The sequence below is a fragment of the Heterodontus francisci genome, chromosome 22, assembly GCF_036365525.1.
Source record: "Heterodontus francisci isolate sHetFra1 chromosome 22, sHetFra1.hap1, whole genome shotgun sequence".
Lineage (NCBI taxonomy): Eukaryota > Metazoa > Chordata > Chondrichthyes > Heterodontiformes > Heterodontidae > Heterodontus > Heterodontus francisci.
The window spans coordinates 58,132,541-58,151,126 of NC_090392.1; the positions used below are offsets into that span (position 1 = coordinate 58,132,541).

Genomic DNA, 18,586 nt, shown 5'->3' on the forward strand with positions numbered 1-18,586 from the left:
GTATCACTGCAGTTCATGTGATGAAGATACTCCCACAGTGTTGTTAGGGAGTTCCAGGATTTTGACCCAGTGTCCATGCAGGTATAATGATATATTTCCATCTCAGGATGGTGTGTGATTTGGAAGGGAAATAGGAGATGATGGTGTTTCCATGCATCTGCTGCCCTTGTCCTCCTAGGTGATAGAGGTTGTTGGCCTGGGAGATACTGTTGAAAAAGCCTTGGCGAGTTGCTGCAGTGCATCCTGTAAATGGTCCATACTGCAATCATGGTGCACCTCTTGGTGGTTGATGAAGTGCTGATTAAGTGGGCTGCTTTGTCCTGGGTGGTGTCGAGCTTCTTGAGTGTGTTGCAGCTGCACACATCCAGGCAAGTGAAGATTATTCCATCACATTCCTGAATTGTAGGTTGTGAAGAAATTTTGGGGAGTCAGAAGGTGAGTTATTGAGTGCAGAATACTCGACCTCTGACCAACTGTTGTAGCTATAGTACTTATGTGGCTGGTCCTGTTGCATTTCCAGCCAGTGGTGATCTCCAGGTTGCCAATGGTGTGGATTTGATGATGGTAATGCCATTGAATGTCAAGGGAAGGTGGTTAGATTCCCTTTGTTGGAGACTGGCATTTGTGTGGCATGAATGTCACTTGCTACATATCAGCTCAAGCCTGAATGCTATCCAGGCCTTTCTACATGAAGACACCAACTGCATTATCTGAGGAATTGAGAATGGATGTGAACACTGTGCAATCATAAGCAAACAGCCCCACTTTTGACCTTTTTATGGAGGGAAGGCCATTGATGAAGCAACTGAAGTCATTTGGTAGTACAGCACTTGAGTATTGCTGAAAACAGACATTTTGTTGAAGCTTTTCGTCTTGTACTCATCAGGATAATTCGCAAGAATACCAATGGAAAGCAATAAATTTATAATGTAATGGAAGAGAGTGTTGATTGGTTGGCAAGTGGACTCTGATTGGTAGAGGCATTGCTGTGAAGAATGCACCAGTTTATGGTGACTGACAGTTAACTGCCAAGCTTTGTTTGAAATTTAAATCAGGGAGCTTGACTTTGATTGGTCAAGGCATTGCCCTGAGGAACGAACTAGTGAATGGCTGTCATTTACTTTGTTCAGCTGAAACAGGAACAATGTGTGTACATGTTCTTTTACATGAATTATATGAATTTCAAAGCCAGTGTGATGGTAGGTATATAGGCTGTATGTCCCGAAGACTGGCGGATCGGATCAAACAACATGTCCCTTCCAGTGTCCGCAATGGGTAAGGTACAGGCCGTACTCAACCAGCCTGTGCTTGCAAAACTCAAAACATAGCGTCCAACATTAGATGTGATTCCGCAATTGGACAACATTTGCTAAATAATCCTCAATGTGCTAAGGACTACACTGACAACTAATTTAAAATTGTCAGTCGGGCTCGCAGTGTGGCGCATTTGTGCATACTGGAAGCTACATATATTAATACACAGGGCCCTGTTCTTTGCAGACAGAAAGAACATGTACACACATTATGCCTGTTTCAGCTGAACAAAATAAGTGACAGCCATTTGCTGGCTCATTCTTCAGGGCAATGCCTTGACCAATCAGAGTCAAGCAAAAAAAGCTTGGCAGTGAACTGTCAGTCACTATAAACTGGTGCATTCTCCATGGCAATGCCTCTACCAATCAGAGTCTACTTGCCAACCAATCAGCACTTTCTTCTCATACAGTATATATTTGTTGCTTCCCTTACATTGGTATTCTTGCAAGTTGTCCTAATGAGTGCAATACGGAAAGCTTTGACAAAGTTTCTCTGTTTTCAGCAATACTCAACTGAAGAATGTTAGACCTAGGTTACTGCCCTGAGGAACTCCTGCAGCAACCTCATGGGGTTAAAATGATTAACGTCTAACAACCACAACCATCTTCCTTAATGTCTCTTCTGAAGGACAGCATCTTCATATTGAGGAAGTACTGCACTGAATTGTCAGCCTAGATAATGCGTTCAAGTCTCTGCAGTGGGCTTGAATCCTTCTGATGCAGCTGGAAGTGTGCTACCACTGAGCCAAGTCTGACATCCTAATAGGTTTGATTTCACCTATGACCTTTTGACTATGAGGCAATAACCAAGAAGGGAGAAGCATGTTCAGCAAAATGCCTTTTCGTGCTCCTTAAATTTCCTATTCTCCTGAATCCCCTGGGGTTCTAAGTATTATTGTTTGTTCTGTGCCTCTGAGAATTCCTGTATTCTGTAAGAGAAAGGTAATCAGCACCTGATGTTATTAATCCCCTCTACTGGACCTGCTTATATAACTTTAATCTGCTTCACTCCAATCCCCTAAATTCTTCAGTTTATTCTTCATATCCAACCCTGCCATTAAGTAACTAACAGATCAATAAAAACTCTTTTCCTTAACAGCAAAATTAAATGTTTGGTTTAGAGCATCTTTCTTAGTGAAATGCTTTGTGAAATATAGACAAACTTTTCTCCACACAGTAAAATGTCCATGGGCATGTAACAACCAGGTGCAAAAACATTGAAATGTCTATGGGTGGCACCATTGAGTTTATGGAAATCACTGTTGTGAACAGTGTTACCTACAGCTGCCAATGGCTATAAATGTACATCGGAACATAGGAAGATAGGAACAGGAGTAGGCCATTCAACCCCTCAAGCCTGTCCTGCCATTCAATGAGATCATGGCTGATCCGCGGCCTAACTCCATATATCTGCCTTTGGCCCATATCCCTTAATATTTTTGCTTAACAAAAATCTATCTCAGATTTAAAATTAACAACTATTCTAGCTTCAACTGCTGTTTGTGGGAGAGAGTTCTACCACTTTTTGCATGAAGAAGTGCTTCCTAACATCTCTCCTGAACGGTCTGGTCCTAATTTTTAGACTATTCCCCTAGTTTTAGAATCTCCAACCAGTGGAAATAGTTTATCTTTATCTAGCCTGTCTTTTCCTGTTAATATCCTGAAGACTTCAATCAGATCACCCCTTAACCTTCTAAATTCTAGCGAAAACAGGCCTAATTTGTGTAATCTCTCCTCATAACTTAACCCCTGTAGTCCAGGTATCATTCTTGTAAGCCTACATTGCACTCCCTCCAAGGCCAGTATATCCTTCCTAAGGTGTGGTGCCCAGAACTGCTCACAGTACTCCAAGTGGGGTCTAACCAGGGTTTTGTACAGCTGCAGCATAACCTCTGTGTCTTTATACTCCAATCCTCGAGATATAAAGGCTAGCATTCCATTAGCCTTTTTGATTATTTTCTGCACTTGCTTGTGGCATTTTAAAGATCTGTGCACCTGAACCGCCACTGCCCGCACCCCCCCACCCCCCCCCACCCCACCCCCAAGTCTCTTTGGAGATCCACTGTACTTAACTTCTTCTCATTTAGAAAGTACCCTGCTCTATCCTATTTTGGTCCAAAATGGATAATCTCACACTTGCCTGCATTGAAATCCATCTGCCACAGTTTTGCCCACTCACCTAGTCTGTCAATATCTCCTTGCAATTTTATGCCATCATCTAGACTGTCTACAATGTCGCCTAACTTTGTATCATCAGAAAATTTGGATATATGACTTACTATGCTATCATCCAAGTTGTTAATGAATAATGTGAATAATTGAGGCCCCAACACAGATCCCTGCGGGACACCACTAGCCACGTCCTGCCAATCAGAGTACTTACCCATTATCCCCACTCTCTGTCGCCTACCACTCAACCAACTTCCTAACCATATCAATAATTTGCCCCTCAACTCCATGGGCTTCTACCTTAGTTAACAGTCTCTCATGTGGGACTTTATCAAATGCCTTCTGGAAGTCCATATAAATAACATCCATAGACATTCCCCTGTCTCCTACCTTAGTCACCTCTTCATAAAATTCAAAGAGATTTGTCAGGCATGAACTTCCGGTTATGAATCCATGCTGGCTGTCCCCTGATTAACTGAAATTTTTCTAGGTGTTCAGTCACCCTATCCTTGATTATAGACTCCAGCAACTTGCCCACCACAGATGTCAGGCTAACCGGTCTGTAATTTCCTTGGTTCCCCCTTTCACCCTTCTTAAAAAGTGGAGTGACAAGTGCAACTTTCCAATCCAGAGGGACCACTCCTGAATCTAGGGAATTCTGAAAGACTATAGTTAGGCCATCTACAATGTGCTCCCCTACTTCGTGTAACACCCGAAGTGTTGGGGCAGCGCAGTGGCGCAGTGGTTAGCACCGCAGCCTCACAGCTCCAGCGACCCGGGTTCAATTCTGGGTACTGCCTGTGTGGAGTTTGCAAGTTCTCCCTGTGTCTGTGTGGGTTTTCACCTGGTGCTCTGGTTTCCTCCCACAGCCAAAAGACTTGCAGGTTGGTAGGTAAATTGGCCATTATAAATTGTCCTTAGTATAGGTAGGTGGTAGGGAAATATAGGGACAGGTGGGGATGTGGTAGCAATATGGGATTAGTGTAGGATGAGGATAAATGGGTGGTTGATGGTTGGCACAGACTCGATGGGCCAAAGGGCCTGTTTCAGTGCTGTATCTCTAAACTAAACTAAACCCTCGGATAGAAACCGTCAGGTCCTGGGGATTTCTCACTCTTTAGTTCCATTAATTTCCTTGTTACTGATGTTTTACTTACGTTAATTGTATTAAGTCCCTGTCCCCTATTGGCTATTAATTTTTTTGGGACTTCCGGCAAATTATCCTCCTTTTCAACTGTAAATACTGAGGCAAAGTAATTGTTCAACATGTCTGCCATTTCCCCATTATCAATGACAATATCTCCATTTTCAGCTTTTAGTGGGTCTACATTGCTCTTGACCACCCGCTTTCCCTTTATGTAACTATAAAATTTCTTCTTATTGATTTTGATGTCCCGTGCAAGTTTCCTTTCATAATCTCTTTTCGTAGCTCTTATAAGCTGCTTTGTGACCGTTTGCTGGTCTTTGTATCGATCCCATTCGGCTGGATCTGTGCTGTGTTTTGCATCTTTGTAATCCCTTTCTTTTTGTTTTATGCTATCCCTAATCTCTTTAGTTGTCCATGGCTGTTTTTTCTGTGAAGTGGAGCTTTTTCCTCTCAGGGGTATATACTCGCTCTGTATTTCGTTAAATGTTTCTTTAAATATTCTCCACTGTTCTTCAGTCGTTTGACCCATTAACAGATCTTCCCAGTTTACCGTGGCCAGCCTCTGTCTCATCCCAGTAAAGTAAGCCTTACCCAAGTCTAAAATTCTAGTATAATAAAAACAAGAAATGCTGGAAATACTCAGCAGGTCTGGCAGCATCTGTGGAGAAAGAAGCAGAGTTAACGTTTCAAGTCAGTGACCCTTCTTCAGAACTGGCAAAATTCTAGTAGCTGGTTCATGCTTTTCACTTTCAAACACTACCTTGAATTCGATCATATTGTGATCACTATTTGATAAATGTTCACGCACAGTTAGGCTACTAATTAAATTTGGCTCATTACTCATAACTAAATCTAATATTGCCTGTCCCCTTGTTACATCTAGGTCATATTGCTGTAGGAAACTATCCCGGACACATTCCAGAAATTCACTACCTTTCTGACAGGTGCTCGTCTGCCTCTCCCAATCTATGTGTAAGTTAAAATCCCTCATTAATACTACTCTGCCTTTGTTACACACTTGCCTAATTTGTGCATTTATACAATCTAACGCCTCAGAACTGCTACCAGGGGGTCTGTACACAACACCTATTACGGTTTTAGATCCTTTTCTGTTCCTCAACTCCACCCATAAGGTCTCCACTGGATGCTTTCCTGTCATTATATCCTCCCTCACTAATGAGGTGATATTATTTCTAATCAGTAAGGCTACTCCACCCCCTCTGCCATTTTCCCTGTCCCTCCTGTAAACTTTGTAACCAAGTATATTTAGTTCCCAGTCCCGACCATCCTGCAGCCACGTCTCCGCAAAGGCCACCACATCATAATCTTCCATTTGAATTTGCGCCTGCAGCTCATCTAGTTTATTCCTTACACTCCGTGCATTTGTATATAGAACTCTTATTTGGGCTATACCCCCTAACCTGTCCCTCAGCACTGCTGCTTTATTCGCCTGTTTATTATTTCTCTCTTCTGGTTTAACCAGTATACTACTTGCAGTTTAATATCAACCTCACCACTAACCTGCACTCCTACCTTCTCCTTTAACTTCCTGTTTTTCCATGCAACTGAACCCTCCCCCCCCCACCCCCCACTATTTAGTTTAAAGCCCTATCTACAGCCCTAGGTATGCGATTCGCCAGGACTCTGGCCCCAGCATGATTCAGGTGGAGCCCGTCCCATCGGAACAGCTCCCTCCTTCCCCAGTACTGGTGCCAATGTCCCATGAATTCGAACCCATTTCTCCCACACCAATCTTTGAGCCACGCATTTACCTCTTTAATCTTATTGACTCTTTGCCAATTTGCTCGTGGCTCAGGTAGTAATCTGGAGATTATTACCTTTTTGGTTCTGCTTATTAATTTAGCCCCTAGCAGCTCATATTTCCTCAGCAGAACCTCTATCCTCGTTCTACCTATATCGTTGGTACCTACGTGGACCACGACAACTGGATCTTTCCCCTCCCACTCCAAGTTCCTCTGCAGCCCAGAAGAGATATCCCAAATCCTGGCACCAGGTAGGCAACAGAGTCTTCGGGACTCTTGATCCTGGCCACAGAGAACAGTGCCTATGGCCCTAACTATACTATCCGCAATTCTGACGACATTTCTCTTTTCTCCCCCCACTTGAATGGCTCCCTGTACCACGGTGCTGTGATCAGTTTGCTCATCCTCCCTATAGTCCCTGCTCTCGTCCATACAGACAGCAAGAATCTCGAACCTGTTGGACAAGGACAATGGCTGAGGCTCCTGCAGCACTACCTTCTGGATCCCTCTACCTGCCTCATTCATAGTCACACCCTTCTGTCCCTGACCATTGGCCAAATTCAAGGTAGTTAATCTAAGGGGTGTGACTGCCTCCTGAAACACAGAGTCCAGGTAACTCTCCCCCTTCCTGATGTATCGCAGTGTCCGAAGCTCAGACTCCAGTTCATCAACTCTGAGCCGGAGTTCCTCGAGCAGCCAACACTTGCTACAGATGTGTTCACCAAGAACAACAATGGGGTCCACCAGCTCCCACATCATGCAGGTACAACACATCGCCTGGCTCTGCATCTCTATTTTATTTAATTCGATTTTGTTTTTTTTAATAAATTTCTGACTGGTCTTGAGTTTTTAATCTGTAAAATATTTCTCCTATTCACCTTTAATCTGAAATCAACTTAGAATAGGTAATTCAAATTAGCAGTTACTTACCAACAAATGAACTTACGGTTTTCCTGTGATGTCACTCTTTGTTTTTTTTAACTCTATTTTTACTCCATTAAATTACCCAAAAATTAGTTTATTTACACCAGGAACCTTGAATTCCCCCCCCAAACAAAACACTACCTACTATATTAAAAAAGAACTGTAGACCGTTCTCTTTACTTCAGTTACGAACCCAGTTATTTAGAATTATTCCTCAACAGCAGTTACTCACCAACCAATCACCTTGCATCTTTCCTGTGATATTGTGAGCCGAGTCAAAAAGAAAAAGGAAGCATTAGTAAGGGCTGGAGGGCTAGGAACAGACGAATCCCTTGAGGAATATAAAGACAGTAGGAAGGAACTTTAGCAAGGAGTTCGGAGGGCTAAAAGAGGTCATAAAAAGTCATTGGCAAACAGGATTAAGGAAAATCCCAAGGCTTTTTATACGTATATAAAGAGCAAGAGGGTAACTAGGGAAAGGGTTGGCCCACTCAAGGACAGAGATGGGAATCTAAGTGTGGAGCCAGAGGAAATGGGCGAGGTACTAAATGAGTACTTTGCATCAGTATTCACCAAAGAGAAGGACTTGGGGATGATGAGCCTAGGGAAGGGAGTGTAGATAGTCTCAGTCATCTCATTATCAAAAAGGAGGAGGTGTTGGGTGTCTTGCAAAGCATTAAGGTAGATAAGTCCCCAGGGCCTGATGGGATCTACCCCAGAATACTGAGGGAGGCAAGGGAAGAAATTGCTGGGGCCTTGACAGAAATCTTTGCATCCTCATTGGCTACAGGTGAGGTCCCAGAGGACTGAAGAATAGCCAATGTTGTTCCTTTGTTTAAGAAGGGTAGCAAGGATAAGCCAGGAAATTATAGGCCAGTGAGCCTTATGTCAGTGGGAGGGAAATTATTGGAGAGGATTCTTCAGGACAGGATTTGCTCCCATTTGGAAACAAACAAACTTATTAGCGAGAGGCAGCATGGTTTTGTGAAGGGGAGGTCGTGTCTCACTAATTTGATTGAGTTTTTTGAAGAAGTGACAAAGATGATTGATGAAGGAAGGGCAGTGGATGTTATCTATATGGACTTCAGTAAAGCCTTTGACAAGCCTGATGGCAGACTGGTACAAAAGGTGAAGTCACATGGGATCAGAGGTGAGCTGGCAAGATGGATCAGTCACTGGCTCAGACAGAACTGGCTCAGTCATAGAAGATAGAGGGTAGCAGTGGAAGGGTGCTTTTCTGAATGGAGGGATGTGACTAGTGGTGTTCCGCAGGGATCAGCGCTGGGACCTTTGCTGTTTGTAGTATATATAAATGATTTGGAGGAAAATGTAGCTGGTCTGATTAGTAAGTTTGCGGACGACACAAAGGTTGGTGGAGTTGCGGATAGTGATGAGGATTGTCAGAGGATCCAGCAGGATATAGATAGGTTGGAGACTTGGGCAGAGAAATGGCAGATGGAGTTTAATCTGGACAAATGTGAGGTAATGCATTTTGGAAGGTCTAATACAGGTGAGAAGTATACAGTAAATGGCAGAACCCTTAGGAGTATTGACAGGCAGAGAGATCTGGGCGTACAGGTCCACAGGTCACTGAAAGTGGCAACGCAGGTGGATAAGGTAGTCAAGAAGGCATACGGCATGCTTGCCTTCATCGGTTGGGGCACAGAGTATAAAAATTGGCAAGTCATATTGCAGCTGTACAGAACTTTAGTTAGGCCACACTTAGAATATTGCGTGCAATTCTGGTCGCCACACTACCAGAAGGACGTGGAGGCTTTGGAAAGGGTACAGAAGAGGTTTACCAGGATGTTGCCTGGTCTGGAGGACATTAGCTATGAGGAGAGGTTGGATAAACTCGGATTGTTTTCACTGGAACGACGGAGGTGGAGGGGTGACATGATAGAGGTTTACAAAGTTATGAGCTGCATGGACAGAGTGGATAGTCAGAAGCTTTTTCCCAGGGTGGAAGAGTCAGTTACTAGGGGACATAGGTTTAAGGTAAGAGGGGCAAAGTTTAGAGGGGATGTGCGAAGCAAGTTCTTTACACAGAGGGTGGTGAGTGCCTGGAACTTGCTGCCGGGGGAGGTGGTGGAAGCAGGTATGATAGCGACGTTTAAGAGGCATCTTGACAAATACATGAATAGGATGGGGATAGAGGGATACGGTCCCCGGAAGTGCAGAAGGTTTTAGTTTAGGCAGGCATCAAGATCGGCGCAGGCTTGGAGGGCCGAATGGCCTGTTCCTGTGCTGTACTGTTCTTTGTTCTTTGTTTGTCACTGTTGACTATTTTTCAAACCTCCGACGCTGTCTGAATGAACTCTCTCTCTCTCTCCCGGTCCCTTTATCCTCCAGCTCCGCTCTCACTGTTTCCCGCTGTCTGAATGAACTCTCGCTCTCTCTCCCGGTCTCGTTATGCTCCGCTCCACTCTCGCTGTTTCCCACTGTCTGAGTGAACTCTCGCTCTCTCTCCCAGTCTCTTTGTGCCCCGGCTCCGCTCTCACTGATTCCCGTTGTCTGAGTGAACTCTTGCTCTCTCTCCCGGTCTCTTTATGCTCCACTCTCCTTGTTTCCCACTGTCTGAGTGAACTCTCACTCTCTCTCCCAGTCTCTTTGTGCTCCAGCTCCACTCTTACTGTTTCCCGCTCTCTGACTGAACTCTCGCTCTCTCTCCCAGTCTCTTTGTGCTCCGCCTCCACTTTCGCTGTTTCCCACTCTCTGACTGAACTCTCGCTCTCTCTCCCAGTCTCTTTGTGCTCCAGCTCCACTCTTGCTGTTTCCCACTCTCTGACTGAACTCTTGCTCTCTCTCCCGGTCTCTTTGTGCTCCGGCTCCACTCTCGCTGTTTCCCGCTGTACAATCCAGTCAGAAAGCAGGCAGTGTCCAATGTAATGGGAAGAAATCAAAAAGTCTGACCAACAGGAAGGTCCCTCAAATATGCACAATGGCTGGTCAGCCACTGTTCACAGATATGCAAATTTCTGTCATGTAGAGCATAATATGTTTATATTCTTAACGTTCAGAGATAAATTTATACATTTTTTGCTTATGTTATGGAGGACACTTACAAGGTTGCATTTGTTGCCCATCACCAGTTACCATGGAAATTGAATAGTTGCTGAGCCACTTCAGAGAGCATTAAGAGTCAGTCATGTCGTGTCATGTGTAGTTCAGACTGGGTAAAACCCATATGGGTTTTCAGTGACGATCTAGCAGTTTTCATGCTCATTTTTCTAGTTCATAAAGTACTGGTTTTATTGGATTCAATTTCATAACCAACCATCCAGGTTGCTAGCCCAGTACTGTAACCACTGCACAACCATTTCCAATGTATTAGTGCTTACCTAATTATATTTCATTTTCGTGCCTGTAATTTTCACAATCATTTCATAAAACAGCAATGGAAAGTGTATTGCTCAACAGTAATTGCAACTGTTTGATAAAATATAATGACCAAATTTGGTCTTTTCTTTACAAATTTGTGTGCGCATGGCACAGTGGAAATCTGTCGCCTCGGGTAGCAACAACCGCTAAATTAAACGGGTATGCTTATAGAGCACATTTTTTAAAAGCTGATTGTAATGTCTTCGCATTACTTGTTTGTGGTACATTCTCATAACAATTATGCCATGACGTTGTCAACCAATGCCAATTTAACTCTAAGGACATCCTGTAACAGGCCTCCAGTGCTATTTTACAATTGATTGAGCTGGAAGGTGCTACAGCAGGGCAGCTCATAGGATGCCTGGTTAGTTAGACATTTTCCTGCACCCTTTAGCTCAATTTTGCATTTTTGTGCCCTGGCAATTGCTAGGAATGCGAGTTGATAACAGAGCATCCAAGACCTTGGTGAATGACAGGATCAACAGTGTATCTTCTCAATCAATGAGATTTAAGAATTGAGTAATAAAGCAAGGACAGAGAGGAGGGTGAATTAGAGTTGGTGAATTCAATGTCAAATCAGGTACAGAAAGAGAAATAAAGAGTGGGAAAGAAAAATTGGATTAAAGAGAGAGAGAGAAAAAGAGACAGCAGGGAAAAGTAATTTAAAAATGTAAACATTAAAAATTTGACATTTTAACAACCTCCAACAACTAAGCGTACAAATGCAGCAACTTCATGAAATGCACGAGGACATTGAGGGCAAGAAGCAATTTTGCAGAGCCGCTCAAATTGTCCAGCAACTTGTGACAATTTGCAATGAACGAGGTATCTCTTCCTTGCCACAAGTTTCTGGCCGATTTGTGCATTAGTAATGGTGTGCATTGTACACACATCATTATTTTTTCAGAAACTTCAGGCCTATTATTTTTGTTCAAGCAGACTGCAGATTTATTTTGCTTTAAGAACTGTTGGGGGAGAAATTGGGCTCTGTCGTATCCATTTTTTAGACACCTATTGGCCTCTTAACACTTGAACATTGTGTCCAGGATGCATATGTTCATTTCTATGGGAAGTGTGGCATCTTGGTAAAGGGGTTTGTGTGTGTGCACCTAACAACTGCTGGTAGCATGCAGAATAGGCAGATTGTGACGTCAATTGGTGTGCAATGTTGATTTGATGCCAGTGTTGTCAACTTTGGATCCCACGGGCCAGCCTATGCCCTCTCTTAACCTCACACAGTTGTACATGACTTCAAACAGCATGAAGGCCCACCCATCAGTGCTACCTAAAGGAATCATGAACTACTTAAAGGTTAGTTGCTGGATTATTTCTTCTGGCTGCTGGTGTAATTCTATGTGTTTTTGGAGCTGTCTTTTATTTGACTAAAGTTTGAATATTCTACAGGGAGTTGTCCGGCTGGTGCTGAAGTTTGTCTTTTGTGGTTTAAAGGATTGTGCAGAAACCAGCTGCTTTCAGACATAAGTGGTCTTCTAGGCTTTCCACTTGGAATTGAGCATGACTGGGAGAATGAAGAAGGACCACACAGAGCTTGACAGGCTGCTGGAAGAGGGAGGAGGAGGAGGGGTTGTAGGGGGGGGGGGGGGGAAGGGTTCTCAGGAGGAGACTGTATCTGCTGAGGGTCTTTACGAAGCAATTCTCTGACCGCAACTTCAGTGACAAACAATGGTTGAGACGTCATTGCTTCACTAAAAAGTTTGTGACTGAAATCTGCCAACTGCTGCAGCCACAACTGCTGCTTTAAAGCAGGACAAGGCAAGAACTGCATTGTCTGTGGTTGTCAAGGTGACCGTGATTCTTAACTTTTATGCATCTAGCTCCTCTCACATTGCTGCTGGAGGTATAAGCAACATCTCAGTTAGTAGTACATTGCTGTGTAACTATCATTCTCTATGCACAGATAGACAGCTTCATCTCATTCCTTCCTGTCAGAGACAAGCAGACAGAGCAAGTACAAAGGTTTGCTCCAAGTGCAGGTATCCCCATGGTGCAGGGTGCCATTGTCTGCACACACATTAACTTGTATGTGTCTCATAGTGGACTTTGCCATTTTTCATAAACAAAAAGGATTCCACTCCCACAATATGTAGATGGCGTGCAATCACTGTCCTCAGTTCCACCTGCATTGAACCACCATGACAAGTCAAAGGTTGGCTACTGGGCAACAAGGGCTGGCTATTCATGACATGGAACCCACATATACATGCACAAAATGAGAGCCTTGCTGCTGCAAGGGTCTTTATACACATTGAGGATACCCACCATTGTGTTGTGTGGCACTATGACCGTGCTAAATGGGATAGATTTCGAACAGATCTAGCAACTCAAAACTGGGCATCCATCAGCAATATTGTATTCAACCATGATCTGTTACCTCATGGCTTGGAATATCCCCCACTTTACCGGTACCATCAAGCTGGGAATCAACCTCATTCGATGAAGAGAGCAGGACGGCATGCCAGGAGCAGCACCAGGCATACCTAAAAGTGAGGTGTCAGCTTGGTGAAACTACAACATAGGACTACTTGCATGACAAACAGCGGAAGCAGCATGCAATAGACAGGGCTAAGCGATCCCACAACCAACTGATCTGATCTAAACTCTGCAGTCCTGCCACATCCAGTCGTAAATGGTGGTGGACAATTAAACAACTAACTGGAAGATGAGGTTCCACAAATATCCCCACCCTCAATGATGGGGGAGCCCAGCACATGAGTGCAAAAGACAAGGCTGAAGCATTTGTAACCAACTTCAGCCAGAAGTGCTGAGTGGATGATTCATCTTGGCCTCCTCCTGAGGTCCCCAGCATCACAGATACCAGTCTTCAGCCAATCCGATTCACTCCACGTAATATCAAGAAACAGCTTAAGGCATTGCATACTGCAAAGGCTATGGGCCCTTACAACATTCTGTCAATAGTACTGAAGACCTGTGCTCCAGAACTTGCCGCACCCTTAGCCAAGATGTTCCAGTACAGCAACAACACTGGCATCTACCCAGCAATGTGTAAAATTGCCTAGGTATGTCCTGTGCACAAAAAGCAGAACAAATTCAACCCGGTCAATTACCACCCTATCACTTTACTCTCGATCATCAGCAAAATGATGGAAGGGGTCGTCGACAGTGCTGTCAAGCAGCACTTGCTCAGCAATAACCTGCTCACTGATGCTCAGTTTGGGATCCATCAGGGCCAGTCAGATCCTGACCTAATTTCAGCCTTTGTCCAAAATGGACAAAAGAGTGGAACTCCAGAAATGAGGTGAAAGTGACTGCCCTTGATATCAAGGCAGAATTTGACCAAGTATGGCATCAAGGAGCCCTAGCAAAACTAGAGTCAATGGGAACTGAGGGAAAACTCTCCGTTGGTTTTTGGAGGCCAATCATCTCAGTCCCAGGACATCACTGCTGGATTTCCTCAGGGTTGTATCCTAGGCCCAACCATCTTCAGCTGATTCATCAATGACCTTCCCCCCATCATTAGGTCAGAAGAGGGGATGTTCGCTGATGATTGCACCATGATGAGCACCATTCATGACTCCTTAGATACTGAAGCAGCCCGTGTCCAGATGCAGCAAGACGTGGACAACATCCAGGCTTGGGCTGATAAATGGCAAGTAACATTTGCACCACACAGGTGCCAGGTAATGACCATCTCAAACAAGGGAGAATCTAACCATCTCCCCTCTGATGTTCAATGGCATTACCATAACTGAATTCCCCACTATCAACATCCTGGGGTTTACCATTGACCAGAAACTGAACTGGAGCAGCCACATAAATACTGTGGCTACAAGAGCAGGTCAGAGGCTGGGAATTCTGTGGTGATTAACTCACCTCTTGACTCCCCAGTGCCTGTCCACCATCTACAAGGCACAAGTCAGGAGTGTGATGGAATACTCTCCACTTGCCTGGATGAGTGCAGCTCCAACAACACTCAAGAAGCTCAACACCATCCAGGACAACCCAGCCCGCTTGATTGGAACCCCATCCACAACCTTCAACATTCATTCCCTCCACTACCAATGCACAGTGGCAGCAATGTGTACAATCTACAAGATACATTGCAGCAACTCACCAAGGCACCTTAAACAGCACCTTCCGAAACTGCGACCTCTACCATCTAGAAAGACAAGGGCAGCAGATGCATGGAAACACCGCCACCTGCAAGTTCCCCTCCAAACCACACACCATCCTAACTTGGCACTACATCGCCGTTCCTTCACTGTCCCTGGGTCAAAATCCTGGAACTTCCTCCCTATCGAGTGGGTGTGCCTACACCCCAAGAACTGCAGTGGTTCAAGAAGGCAGCTCACCACCACCTTCTCAAGGGCAATTAGGGATGGGCAATAAATGCTGGCCTAGCCAGCAATGCCCATATTGCATGAACGAATAAAAAAAAGTCACACCATCGATGTCCTCAAACTTCACCTCCGCTGCCTGGACCACTCTGGAGGAGCCTTTCAGTACTCTGCTGGGTGGGTTTCAAGATTTGTGGTAATACTTTGCATGCTGCACAATCTTGCCACTATGAGGGAACAGCCCTCGCCATTATTCAGGTGAGAAGTTGAACAGCAGGAGCATGAGGAGGAGGAGAAGGACATGTAACAGGAAGTAGAAAGGAGAAAAAGGGAGGATAAACAGCAGAGAGCCCCTTTTTGTCCAGGTTCTACACGATCAAATAATTTATGAGTGATAGCAGTAACCCCAACCATGCCTCCCCATTCACCAATAATCCCACACGTCTTATCTTTTCTCTGTCACTGACCACCACATCGTTCTCTTTCTGACATCACAAAAGTAAACACCAGCAGAAATTTCACATTCCAATCAAATTTGTAAATTAAATCATGACATAATGCATGCAAAAATAAACCCTTGTGCATTCCCTTAGTGTCTTTGCCATTCCTAATGCTCTCAATGGCTGCAGCATGGGTGATGGAAGAGTGCTGATCATAAATTGAGGAGCCTTGGATGGCCTTGGAGGATACTCTCGAGTATTTCTCGGCCTACATTGTCCAGTTGCAAGCTGCACTATCTGAACCTGGGTTGAAGCAGTCTGGGCTGGCTGGCTGGTTGACCAGGCAATGACAAGGGCACTGGTGAAATGGCAGGGGTGAGAGCAGGAATGCTGTCATCCTGAGAGAGGGCAGCAAGTTCATACTCCATGGAGCCACTGCCACTATTCCGGGGTGGTGCTTCAGCAATCCTAGTAATCTGTTGGAGGACAGATTGCTGGACTGCTGTGACTTGGAAGCTCTTTTGAACACTGTCATCCAAAGTCATGATGGAAACAATCTTGCTTTCCACTGCAGCACTTGGACCTATGATGGAAGCTGCTTGTGCTGCAATGGAAGCTCAGACATCAGCCATCAGACGCCGCATCATGATGGGCTGTATGGGTGTGCTGATGGAGGTGACCACCTGTTACATGTTGGAAACGATGGTTTCTCAGTTTTGCTCAAAATCTTGTAACAAATTGGTGCTGGACTCCTCCATACTTGATGACATTGAGCTCTGGCTTTCTGGCGGACTTTCCAGTGCACAAAATATTTGTATAGCAACACTCATCAGCCTTATTCTGTAGTCTGATCCAACAAAGTCCTTGTCTAAATCCTCTGCAGCAGATCTAGTATGCAGCCTCACCCTCTGGAGAGCTGACTCCTGTGTTATCCCTTTCCTCTGCCCTGCTTTCTGTCCACATGTGGCTGGTGTCTCAACATGTGCAGATCTTACGTCTATCCTAGCCTCAAACCAACACGCAATGTCAATATCTGAGCTGATGGCTGTGAGTGTAAGATTGAGTAATGGCATCTTTTTATCTTGACTTTTTTTTCCTCTTCCTCCACTGCCTCCTTAGTATGTGGCTGGAGGACCTCCTACCCCTTTATGGATACAGGGCATCTCTCCTACGTTCCATCCCTTCCATCAAGGCCTCAAGTGCATTACCAGAAAACCTTGGTGCACTCTCTCTACCATTGGCCATTCTTCAGCAAAGATTCAGCTCACAAAGGACCCCACCACCTCATCCAACTACAGTGCACCTTCCCTTGCGGATAGCACTATCTGTACACAGCAATCACTGAAAACAGCAGGCAGCAAGCACAAATGTAACATGCTTCCTGCATCACAGTAAATGGGTACAGGTCAATCGTGTACTGCGATCCCCAGATGAGTTTTCAGGGGTAGGCCAATCCCTCTTCCCCTCCCACCCCCACCCTGTTGGTTTTTGTGAGATGACTCATATATTTTTCCAAGTTTTTTCCAACTCTTTCGCATAGAGCCCAAAGGGACACAGAGTAGTGTTGAATGTGCTGAAGATACAAATTTTGCAATGTTCTGTCGGAGGTAGGGGACATCGAAATATGCTAACTATTCATTCTTTTCCTGTTTTAACTTTAATCTTACAAAAACTACATTTTTGCTGAACTTTAAAGGAATGTGAAACTATTTCTGATTGCTGCATGAAACATTTTACTTGCAAAATACCCATTCCACCCTTTATGTATAATTAAAATGTTATTTCACATCTCTACACAGGAAATAGAACCTTTGCATTCTATGCATAGAAGACTGTTAAAAAAAAACAAAGCAAGACTTTGGTTCTTTTGATAATTGGAAGAATAAAGGAAAGATTATTTTATACAGCGTGTTTACTGTAAATTAGGGCGCTGAATGCAAAGTGGCAGTCAATGGGCAAAGGCGTATTCTCGCTCAATACCACAGTTAGTAATTGAGTACCATAATAGATTAACCTTTTAATTTCATTATGTTGCAAGAAAAGTATTTCCTACCTAAAAGTCCCACAAATACAAGTGTGAAAAGCTATGACTAAACCACATAGCATTGCAGTAAGTAAATGAATGTGTTTGTCCACTGTTCTCACGTGCAATCCAGTGGCAAATAGGCTTTGCTTGTGTTATTCGCTGGCCCCCATTATGTACAGATACTATGACCCAGGCAGATGAACAGGAGGTTATAGGTACAATATATCCATACCCTATTGAGCTCTGGGTACTAAAACTTAGGATTTACCAAAACCCTCCCTTTCCTTTAAGAATTCCTCATCATAGCCACTGTTCTCTTGCTTACACATACTTTTTGTAATTCAGTCATGGGATATGGGTGTCACTACTACCTATCCCTAGTTGCCATAGAGAACGTGGCAGCGAGCCTTCTTCTTGAACCAATGTTATCCATTTGGTGAAGGCAGAAGTGAGGTCCTGATTTTTTAAAATTCATTCTGGGGATTATGGGCTTGGTTAGCAAGGCCAAGATGTATTGCCCATCTCCAGTTGCCCTTAAGAAGGTGGGGGTGGACCTTCTTGCAGTTTGTGTGGTGAAGCCCACAGTACAGGTGGGAAGGAGTTCCAGGATTTTGACCTAGCAACTATGAAAGAATGGTGATTTATGTCCATGTCAGAATGGTGTGTGGCTTGGAGGGGAACTTGGAGGGGATGGTGTTCCCATGTGCCTGCTGCCCTTGTCCTTCTAGGTGATAGAGGTCACGGGTTTGGAAGGTGCTGTCAAAGAACTCATATCATTTACACTTTATCCTGGAAGTTGCCTCCTGAGCAATACGATTTCAGGTATTCTTCTTCCAATTCTTTCTCTTGGATATCAGTGTCAGCTTGGCTCAGTTATAAATTTAGTTTTATTCACTTAAAATTTACTATTTTAACTTTATAATTGAACTAAGTTGGCACTGACACAATTTAAGTTCAAACCTGCAATTCAAAATGCTTATCCTTTTGCTTAAACCCCTTCGTGGCTTCATCCCTTTCTATATCTGTAGCCTCCTCCTGCCTTACACCACCACCCCACCTCCCCTCTGAACTGTCCATTATTTCATCTCTGCCCTCTTGTGCATCCTC

The 18,586-nt window shown here is 44.2% G+C and overlaps 1 protein-coding gene across 5 annotated transcripts in view; it reads left to right on the top strand.

The window, feature by feature from the left end:
• Positions 1-18,586, top strand: part of LOC137381380 (sialic acid-binding Ig-like lectin 13) — a 213,867-nt gene that overhangs the window by 85,951 nt on the left and 109,330 nt on the right. The window contains exon 10 of one of the 5 annotated variants that reach the window (XR_010977165.1): positions 5,513-5,601. The exons of the other annotated variants lie outside the window; for them this stretch is intronic. The gene's annotated coding sequence lies outside the window, so the exon portion shown is untranslated. The remainder of the gene's footprint in view (positions 1-5,512; positions 5,602-18,586) is intronic. 5 annotated transcript variants of the gene reach the window in all.